Source organism: Acomys russatus, chromosome 4, assembly GCF_903995435.1.
Source record: "Acomys russatus chromosome 4, mAcoRus1.1, whole genome shotgun sequence".
Classification (NCBI taxonomy): domain Eukaryota; kingdom Metazoa; phylum Chordata; class Mammalia; order Rodentia; family Muridae; genus Acomys; species Acomys russatus.
In genome coordinates, this window is record NC_067140.1 from 42,284,044 (window position 1) to 42,294,464 (window position 10,421).

A 10,421-nucleotide genomic window follows, 5' to 3' on the forward strand; every position below is an offset into this window, starting at 1 on the left:
AACATAGTTTCCTCTGCCAAGTGTTGTATAAAATGTGGAAGTGTAAATGAAGCTTAACACTTTTTTTCCTCATGGCTGTATTAATTTGTTCTCAGAACAAATCTATGGAGTGGTGTTATTATCCGCTCCAGTTCAGCGTTAGGAAAATGCAGCAGCAGAGTCTGGGAAGATGGGTCAATAGGCAAAATTGCTTACTGTGAAGGTACCCATGTAAAATAGCCTGGTACCGTGAGGAAAGCCTGTAAGCCCATTGCCTACCGGGCATGGGAGAGTGGAGACAGGTGGATCCCAAAGCCAGTGTGCCATTCTAGGTGAGTCACTGAATGTCTCATTCAGTAGAGATCCTGTCCCAAAAATAAAGTAGAGAGTGATCCCAGAAGACACCAGTGTTGACCTCTTGTCTCCACATATAGGTGAGCAGACACATACACACACACACACACACACACACACACACACACACACACACACACACAGTTTCTTAGAGGCATTTTCTTTTCCTCATGTCCACATGCTGCAGAAGCCGGTCCTCTGCATTGTCTAGCACTTTGGTTTCTAGTATTGTTCTCATTTACAGATAACAGTGCTGAAAGATGAGAGGCTCTCATCATTTCCTCAAGGTTGTGACCACTGGCAGAGGCAGGCCTGGAGCTTTGTGTTTTTATACCTGGCTCTGAACTCTTTGACATTACAGACATGCCATTCACACCCAATGTTTGGCTGTACAGTTAGTGCAATCTCAGTTTTTACAAGCCTATGTGAACTTCTAGTCTTAAAAAAAAAAAAAAAAAAAAAAAAAAAAAAAAAAAAAAGCCCTGTATTTCCTGTTTTAGGACAAACTATTTCAGTTTCCTTTGAAATAGCAAGAGTTTTGTGTAAGGTTAAACTCTTTTAACAAAGTTTTTACTTCCTGCCCTTTTCTCTGCTCCAATTCATACTTCTAAGCCTAGAACTCGACAGTTAATAACAAGCAAATCAGGACAAATTATATCTCTGTGCGAAGAGTAGCCACCCTTACAGGGGTCGGGGTGGGGCAAGAGACGGCCACCCCTCACCGCATCTACTTTTCACAACAGCAGTTGTGATCTCATTTTTTTTAAACCTTGAAGACAGGAAAACTAAGGTTTTCTGGGTTTAAGTGACTGTCAGAGTCACTTGGCTGGTGGCTGTGGTGACTTACCCTGGATCTGCCTCAAGAACTGTGACTAACTCTGGAAGGCTATGTAGGCTGGGCGGAGATTTTTCTCCACCTTGTTTTCCGAATCCTTCAGAACATCTCTATTTGTGAGTAGAACACTTCCTGGATGCATTCAAACAGAGCAGAAAGACACAAGAAGCAAGGGCTCTCAACTGTCCCCTCCCAAGTGTCTTTCATCAGTTGTCTAACCCTGCAGTCACCCCACCACACCACCATCTCCTTCCTTTACAGTACTTAGATAAACTATTGGGAAGTACTTGATTTGTTCCATGGGTGACTTGCCTCCTGGCGTTGATGATCCCTGAGGGCAAAGGAAGGCCATATCCTGTCACCACTGATTTGAGTCTCTCTACAAGGCTAGCAGGTGAGCAGTGCCAATGTACAGTCCCTACATGGTGCACGAATGAGTGGCACTGGAAAGATGAACCCACACTGTCTTTGAGGATGAAGGGGAGTGTCTTGATGTAAAGAAAATCTTGAGGACACTTGTTTCTAGAAGCTAAAGATGCCCTAATTTGCCAAGATTTACAGTAGAGATTATGAGCTGGCTCCTTGAACTGTTTGTTTGTTTTCTAAAGAGTATTTGCTTGTATTTGCGTGTGCTTGGGGGAGAGGTGGTATATGTTGAGGCATCTGTGTGGAAGTCAGACAACTTCCCCAAGGTTGGATCCCTCTTCTCATTCCAAGGACCTAACTCAGATTGTCAAGCTTTCCCAGCTAAGCCCTCTTTCTCATTGGCTCATCCTGCCTGATCTGTCTTGGTAAACTTCTGTTAGGAAGTTACTGACTCCCCCTTCCTCCTCTCCACAGACTCCTGTGAATACCTATGTCCCTGCCAACTAGGTGGGCACCGACAGAGACCCAGGTGGCTTTTCACTAAAGCTAATCTGTTGTCTGCAGGAAATGCCAAGGCCCTTTCTAACTTGATTTTCATGAAGCTGACTGGTCTTAGGAAAACATTGATTTCCACCCCTCCACCCCGCAGTATCCCTCCACCCCACTAAACATATCTTGTAGACTTTTCTACAAACCTCCAAACCTCCAAACAAACAAACAAACAAACAAACACGAAACAAAATTCTGCCCAAGACTCAAATACAGACTGTCCAGAGTCTCGAAGGGGGTAGTCCCAACTTAACACTTTGCATATTCTTACAACTCCAGCTCAGGGCGAGTTCCAGTAGGGATGCTGTGCCTTATGTGAACCTGTGTACACCAGGACCCTGGCACGGGGCTGCCTTCATTGGAATACTTTATGGCTTAATACATCCAAATGATTTATAACTCATTTTGTCTAGGCATTTATGCTAATAAATTTAACAGATTTCCCAGTACTGCCTGGTCCTTCATTTCTTCTGGGAGTTGAGGTGAGAGAAAAATAAAGGAGCATATTACTGGAAGAAAGAAGAAATTGCTTCTACTGAATTTAGAACCCAAATAAAATTACAACACAAATAAAAACTCTGATTAAAGTTAAACTGAAGAAAGGGCAGGAGAGGGAGGGAGGGAGGGAGGAGAGAGAGAGAGAGAGAGAGAGAGAGAGAGAGAGAGAGAGAGAGAGAACTAGTCTACATACAGTTCTGCAATTATATTACTTATCAAAGGGGGAAATCCCAAAGTGATATTTAGATCTAGCAAGCTAGTTTTCTGAGGAATAAGTCATTCATGTATAATTAAATCCAACGCTGACAGAAAAGTGACAGACTGCAGGGCTTCAGACTGAGTATAGCCAAGAGTGAAGGGGATGAAATGAAATCCTGCCTATAAAAGATAGCTTTTATAGGTTAAAAACATAAAAAACAAATACTTTGAATTTTCTCAGATGGGAAGATTTTAAGTCTCTCTCTCTCTCTCTCTCTCTCTCTCTCTCTCTCTCTCTCTCTCTCCAGGTGTAGAATAAATTTCTTTCCATCTTTTCTTTCCTCTTCTTCCTCCTCCTCCTCTTCTTTTCTGTCTTCTTCTTTTCTCCCCTCCCGTTCCCCCCCCCCATTTCTTTCCCTTGTTTGCAAAGTTGAATCTGGGGTCAGGAGTTCTAATTGTAACCTCAGACTGGAATTCCAGATGGTGTGCTCTGGACTGGAAGCAGCTCTCAGTTCATCAATTTCATGGCCTTCCATATCTGCTCTGGCCACGGCCTGGTCTCCATCCCCACTGTGGCATTAATGCAGAACAAATTGAGACATATCCTCTATATAATTAGTTCCAGAATTTAAAAAGATTTACGGGATAATAATAGAGGCCTCGCCGCTGAATCCTTTCATTGGGGGCTCTCAGGGAGGTGGGGAACCCGTGGTGTGGTGTCAAAACACTGCGGCTCCAAGCACCACGAACTGGGGGAAAGGGCAAATTTTACACTTCGCACCAGGCAGCGCTAGGTGGTTCTAGCCTCATAACCAGCCCAGGGAGGAGAGTTTGAAGCGCAGACGGGAGGTTAATTAAAAAAGAAAAAGAAAAAAAAATTGAGACAAATTTCAAATGAAAGAAGCCTAAGGCTGAGCTGTATCACAAAAGGCCCTCCGATGTTTACATTTTTCTTTTATTTTGCAAAATGAATCTGTGATGCTTTTGCCAACTGCGCCAGTCTGGAAGCTGACCCCTATGTGCCTTCACCGTAGCCCTGAGCAGATTGCTAACTTAAGAACGGTGAAAGAGAGGAACAGCTCTGGCGCGTTTGTCCTGCTCTTGGGATTCAAGACGCCGGACTCTAGTGTAGCCGCTAACCTGGTAACTGGTGGCTTGGAGGTCTGGTCACTCTTCAGGCCATTCCCTGGCCCTGGCGCGGGCTGGCGGCCTCAGCCATTGACAGACCGCAGGGCTTCAGTTTGTTTATTCAATTGTCAACAGCGGCCGGGTGACCCGCGGGAGCGCGGCCCCGGCATGCGCGCCGGTCCCTGGGGCCAGGGCTTTAGTGGCCTGGCTCTATGCTCAGCCAGATGCAGTTGGCAGCCCCGGATGAAAGATAGGGTTGAGATCCCCTTCCACCTAGATGAGATGATGTTTTCATCTTGTAATAATTATGTGCCTTCTAAGACTCGTATTGAAGTCATCTAGACTGCCAAGGTCTCTCTTTTCTTCTATAGTTATCAGTACGAACGAAATGAACGTTGGGTTTGGTTGAGCTTGGCCAAAAATCGTTCTATAAGTCTTAGAACAATAATTGTATCAAAATTCAGTGGTTTTGCTATAAAGAGAACACCCAAAAGGTGGACCGCTGTCATATTTTCTCCGTTGACCACCAATAAGGAAACAGGCTTAAAAATACTATAGAACTCACCTGAGGTCCTACACTGATGATTACCAGGTGGAACTGATATCTCAATTTCAAGCCACCTTGCTTCTAACCACAGTTGTGCCATTTGCTTTTCTTACCTCTGTTGGGCCTCAGTTTCCTCCTCTGGCTTGAGTTTAATTGCCCGCTTTGCCTATGGACAGACAATTCAGAACCTGATCCTTTCAAGGTCTGAGTCTGCTTTGTCATGGTGGGAAAAGGGAACTAACTGTATAGGAAGCTCCTAGTTTACCATGACCTTCATTTTAAGGGAACCGCGGTGGGCCTTAGTGAAAGGAGGTTTAGGGTGGGCAGCAGGTGCGACATCCCTTGGCCAGGCTGTATTTAGTTGTCACAGTCAGCTGAAGGTACCCAAGTCAGTGCAGCTAAGTGTCTGCTGGCGGGGGAGGGGGGCTCAAGTAAACAACAATTATCCTGAAGAGAAAGGTGGATCCTGGGAGGAATGGGGTATCCTGTGAACCCAAGGGTTTGCAGGACCCAGAGCACTGGCTTACTGGTGCTTGGGCTTCTAGACTTGGGATAGGCAAGGGGCGATCTCAGCAGCGTCTAGTCTGACCGGAGGGCCTCCAACTGCATAGCAGCTTCCTAAATTTCCCTGCACTTATTTCTCCACCCAGCGGACTGCTGAGAAGCCCCTGCTGCTACTTTTTATGGTGGGAGAAGATGGGGTGAAAGGGCACCCTGGGGTTGAAATAAGGAATCAACCTTATGCTTCCTAAGCTCCCCCTCAAAATTTCTGAGAAAAGGAACAACAATTTCTTTCCCCAAATTTTTCGGACTGCCCCTTTCTTCTCATGCTTGTATGCCACCCTCTTCTCACCAACCTACCCCCGGGCAAAAACGAAAAATGTAAACGCAGAGGCAGAAAAAACGAGCCCCCCCCCCGTTTCTGAAACACAACAACTCCTAGGAGCTCAAATCACATTGGCTTCCCTACACATCGCTTCCATCCACAGCCCTCTCCCAAAGCAGGAGACTAAAGAAGAAACCGTTTCCACTTTCCTCTGCTAACGAAACCCTGGCTCTTCACGAAGGGCTTCTCCTCCCTCGGCGGCGGAGTCCAAGTTAAGGAAAACGACTTCGAAGTAGAAATAAGAGGTCAGGAGGAGGGAAGAAGGGAGTGGGGCTTGGGGCTTTCAGGGCCAGCTGGGCTTGAGAAGTTGTGTCCCAAAGGGCCTGTCTTGGCCAAGAAGACCAACGGCCCTGCGCCCATTTCCACGTTTAAGGATAAAGAACGGAAGCGGGGAGGACAGAGTTTAGGGGGAAAGCTTGTCTTGAAGGACCTGCATTTCTTTTTTTTTTTAAAGGATGGATAAGAGGCGGGGTGGTTGGTGGTGGGGTGGGTGCTGGTGGTGGTGGCGGAGGTGGTGGTTCTAATCCATTACCAATCAGTCAAACTCCCAAAGCCGCACGCAACGAGTTCCACCACGGTGAAAGTGAAAGAGTAGCAACGGATAATGTAGCACTTTAACCTTCCTTGGGATCTTCTTTACCTATATAAATTGTGCGACCGAAAGAGAAGTGGGTAATTGCTCGAGGCAATATTTTCTGAGCCCTAGGACGCCTCAGGACCTAAATCAGAATTCAAGGCAATTCTGCATCTATGCATCTATGTGAGTTAAAAACCAACGTGCAGCAAACGGAGAATACACTAAGACCATTGAAACGCTAGGTTTCTTCGTATTCGGGTCAGTGCCCTTGACTGTTGTTTCGGATAGGTTTAGTTGGAAAGCTTCAAGCCCCAACCCGGTTCGGGATGCCCACTGCAACCCGCGGCTTCGCTGCAATTCCAAGCCGTGCCGTTGCTGCCGCCTCCGCCAAGACTCCCAGAGTCTGGCCCGCGCGCAGAAGCCCACCTCACTTGGCACTCCACAGGCTTCTCCTTGCCCACAGGTTGTTTCCCACATAGATCCATTGCTTTAGGAGACCTGAAATAACCCAAACCAAGCCCCAAACACCTGTTCTAGTCGCAAACAGCTACAAGGTGCAGGGAGTAATTGTTTTTTTAGAAGCCACTCTCTGGGAACTCTCCTAGTGGTCAACGGAGCCTCTCCCCGGCTCATTTCTAGGTTAGCCTAACCGGTTCGCTTCTCCCGATCAATCGCCACAGGTCCACAACCGTTCCTTCATCAATAGAGGAAGCTTTACTTGGCGAAGCAGCATTCTGGGGCCACACTCTTCCTGCTGGTTTCGCGGCCAAAGCCTCTCTATTCCCACTTCTTTTCAACGTGGCGTCAAAGCGTTCCCACCAGACTCAGAGTAGGTTCTGGGCATTTCTGCTAAGCGCCTGCCTTCTCCTCCAGCAACGCCCCTCCGCCCGCGCCTACTAGCTGCAATTTCCCCATTTAATATAAGGTTTAGACATTCCTTGCTGGAAAGGGTCAGTAAGTGTCATCTGCACTGATTGTCGGTAGGCAGCAACTGCCCTCTGGGTTCCAACTTCACCAAAGAACCAGATACCAGACGACTGAAAACATCCCGCTGTCACCACTGACGTCACACTTCACAATTACCCATCTCGAACAATTTGCCCTTGAATCTCAACCTATGAATCCAAAGAGACCGACCAATCGCCTAAAGGGACCCTGCGCTTAGGCTCTAGGGTTCTGGACTTGGGAGGGGATAAGACTCAAAGTTACGCTTTCCGCCTCTGAACCCAGGAGAGTTCTCTGGGCTCTCTAGTTCCCGCCCTCTTGGAGCCCACCTCCCCCTCCCTTCACCCCACCCTCTCTGATTAATAACCCAGACTCTACTCCCACCTAGGTCCGACGCCTAAGAGACACACTACTTACCTAGAGGGCCTTGCCTCAGGTCGCCTACAATCGGGGAGGCCAGCTAGGGAATCAGGGAGAAGCTTTCCAAACCCTCCAGCTGAGAGCACGTGGCGGGCCAGAGAGGAGGTTGTCTTTGAGACCTACGCTCCCTCGAGCCCGCCCCACACCCCCGCTGCGAGTGACTGGGGCGGTCGGCGCGCACTGCTGGGCCTGGCTGGGGCTGCGGTGTGAATGGGGCGGCCGAGCATCCTAGCTCCTCCTCCTTCCCCGCTGCGGGCCCCTCTTATTTGAGCATTGGGTAGCTGGGGGCAGCCAGGCAGCCGGGGTAAGGAGTTCAAGACAGCGCCCACACCCGGGGGGCTCTCCGCAACCGGACTGCCTGCCGGCTCCCCCTCTTCCTTTCCCGCCCTCCCTCCCACCCACTCATTCACCCACCCACCCAGAGCGAGGACGGCAGCCCAGGAACCGGGGCCCGCCGCCTCCTCGCCGCGATCCTGGACTTCTTCCTGTCGCAGGAGCCGGCTTCCACGTGTGTCCCGGAGCCAACGTCTCAGCACACGCACCGCCGTGAGCTCGGGTGTGTTCAGCAGCCGGAGCAGTCTGGGAATCGAGGCTCCCGCAGCACCTGGGCCAAGTCCAGCGCTGAGAGTCCGCAGGATCGCTGGAGCGGAGGGCCGTCCGGGTCCGAACCGCCACTGATGGGTTCCGACGTGCGGGACCTGAACGCGCTGCTGCCCGCGGTGTCCTCGCTGGGCGGCGGTGGCGGCTGCGGACTCCCTGTGAGCGGCGCGGCACAGTGGGCGCCGGTGCTGGACTTCGCGCCTCCGGGCGCCTCGGCTTACGGGTCGCTGGGCGGTCCCGCGCCTCCTCCCGCTCCGCCGCCGCCTCCGCCGCCACCTCACTCCTTCATTAAACAAGAACCCAGCTGGGGCGGTGCCGAGCCGCACGAAGAGCAGTGCTTGAGCGCCTTCACCTTGCACTTCTCCGGCCAGTTCACCGGTACAGCGGGAGCCTGTCGCTACGGACCCTTCGGTCCTCCCCCACCCAGCCAGGCGTCCTCCGGCCAGGCCAGGATGTTCCCCAATGCCCCTTACCTGCCCAGCTGCCTGGAGAGCCAGCCCACCATCCGCAACCAAGGTAAGGGGTCGGGACAGCGCTCCCTCAGCGCGTGGCAGTGTCTACGGGTCCGGATCCCACGCGGCTTCTCTTCCCAGTTTCTTCCTGATCCCAGCTCATACCCAGCTGACTTCCCGAGGAGTCTGGAAAGTAGCGGGTGGCGGGCGAAGGAAGAGTGGACTCTGTCAAGTGCTAGCGACAGCTCCCGACCCCTCTCAAAACACACACACGCTGCAGGCAAAGCAAGATCCCAGAGTCTTCGCAGGACGCGGGAGGACATCTGGGGCCCCGGGACTCCATAGGAGCAGGGAAGGAGGGGGATTGGTTGAAGAGTGTGGCTCTGAACTGAGGAAAGGTCAGATGCTTAAGGCCTCACCAAGCGTCGACCCTTTTAGAGGGCTAGGATAGGCCGACTACGTAGAGGACTCCGAGAGTGGGATCAGCGTTTAGGAATCCCCTGTGATGCCTCTGACAAGCCCTAAGGACCACTGAAGAAGAACTAGCTCTCCATAGGCGCTGGCTCATTGCTAGTTAGGAGGCTTTGGAATGGGGAATTAACACTTTGGGGGACACAGTCAATGTTCCACAAGCAATTAGCTTATGGAAAAGGTAGCACTGTAGGGACGCAAGGCCACGGGAATGGAAGACACCCTGGCTCGCCTGTCTTCAACGGATAGGAACCAAGTCCCCGGAGCGAGGCTGGGAAAGGGTGGCCTTTTTCCTTTCGGGTGCTCCTTGGCTGTTTCCTAGTCACATACACACTGAGGTTAGGATAGGGAAAGGTTTCATAAGGCTTGGGATGTTGGAACAAGAGCAAGTGTATTGGCGGTCTTCAATGTACAATCTTGTATATATACACACATATACATATATGTATATACACATACACATATATATGTGTATATATACATATATATGTCTATATGCTCTCACAGGCACCCCCACCTCTCTTTCCTTAGTATCCTGGCCAGAGCCACTGTAGTTTTCTTCTCATTTGATTTCTGAGTTGATGTTTTAGGAAAAATCTTTCCCGACACAGAGGCGGATGCTTTTCTTGGACCAAAGATTTTGCTGTCCTTAGACTGGGCATTTCTGCGTGGGAAGGGAAAAGCAGAGCAGGCACTGTTTGTGGGAGGTGCAGAAGGGCTCTCAGGGTCTTCTGAACCCAGCCTTGGAACACCTCAACTACCCGAAGCCCTAGCGAAACCGAAACTGCTGAGGAATGTGTCTTGGCAAGCAACCTGAAGAAGACTCAGGGGGTCCCTCCGTTCTAAGTCTTTCATAAATTCAGTAAGTGTTTTATACAAGAAAGAGACGCTGGAAAAGCCTGGTGCCTTTGCAGAAGCTTTGGGATCACACCATCGCTTTCTAGTAGGCAGGTGTTACCTTTGGCAAGCCTCCAGGTCAGTTTGCTTGTCTCTATGAGGAGAGCTGAGGTGGGTAACTGGGGTCTACCTTAGGACAAAAGTGATAGGCCAAGTGGGAGGAGTCTGACCAGGCTCTAAATCCAGAAGACATAGCCCACCTAAACCTCCCTGTGTCAGAAACCATGCCACTGTCAGGCATGTGTATGACTTGAGTGAGCATGCCAGTTACTTGGAGAGGCTCACTGACCTATAACCTTCTGGAGAACAAATACTAGTGGGCCACCATCTTTTTGAGTCGGGAGGGGGCAGGGGCTTTGCTGCTTTGTGTGAGGCCCACGATTAGCATTCTGAACTGCAGGTCTAATAGAAGCCCTTAGTAGAAGGTGGGTGGGGCTGAGAATTTAAAGCACAAAGGTATTGCCATTACACTGGGGGTTGGGGGTGGGGCAGAGTCTTCTGGACTAGGCTGGTTGGGCTGCTACAGAAGAGCTTGGGAGCTGAGGATGGGCCTAGCAGGTGAAGCCCCCCCCCCCCATGCCTTGCTCTTATCGCGCTGGGCCAGAAAAGGCCAGTGGGAGATGTTTCCAGCGTAGGGTCATACCCTGGAAGCGGGTTCCTGTCAGGGAACTTACCTTTTTCTCTCCCAGTTAAAACAAGTATGTTGTACAGGTCCAGTC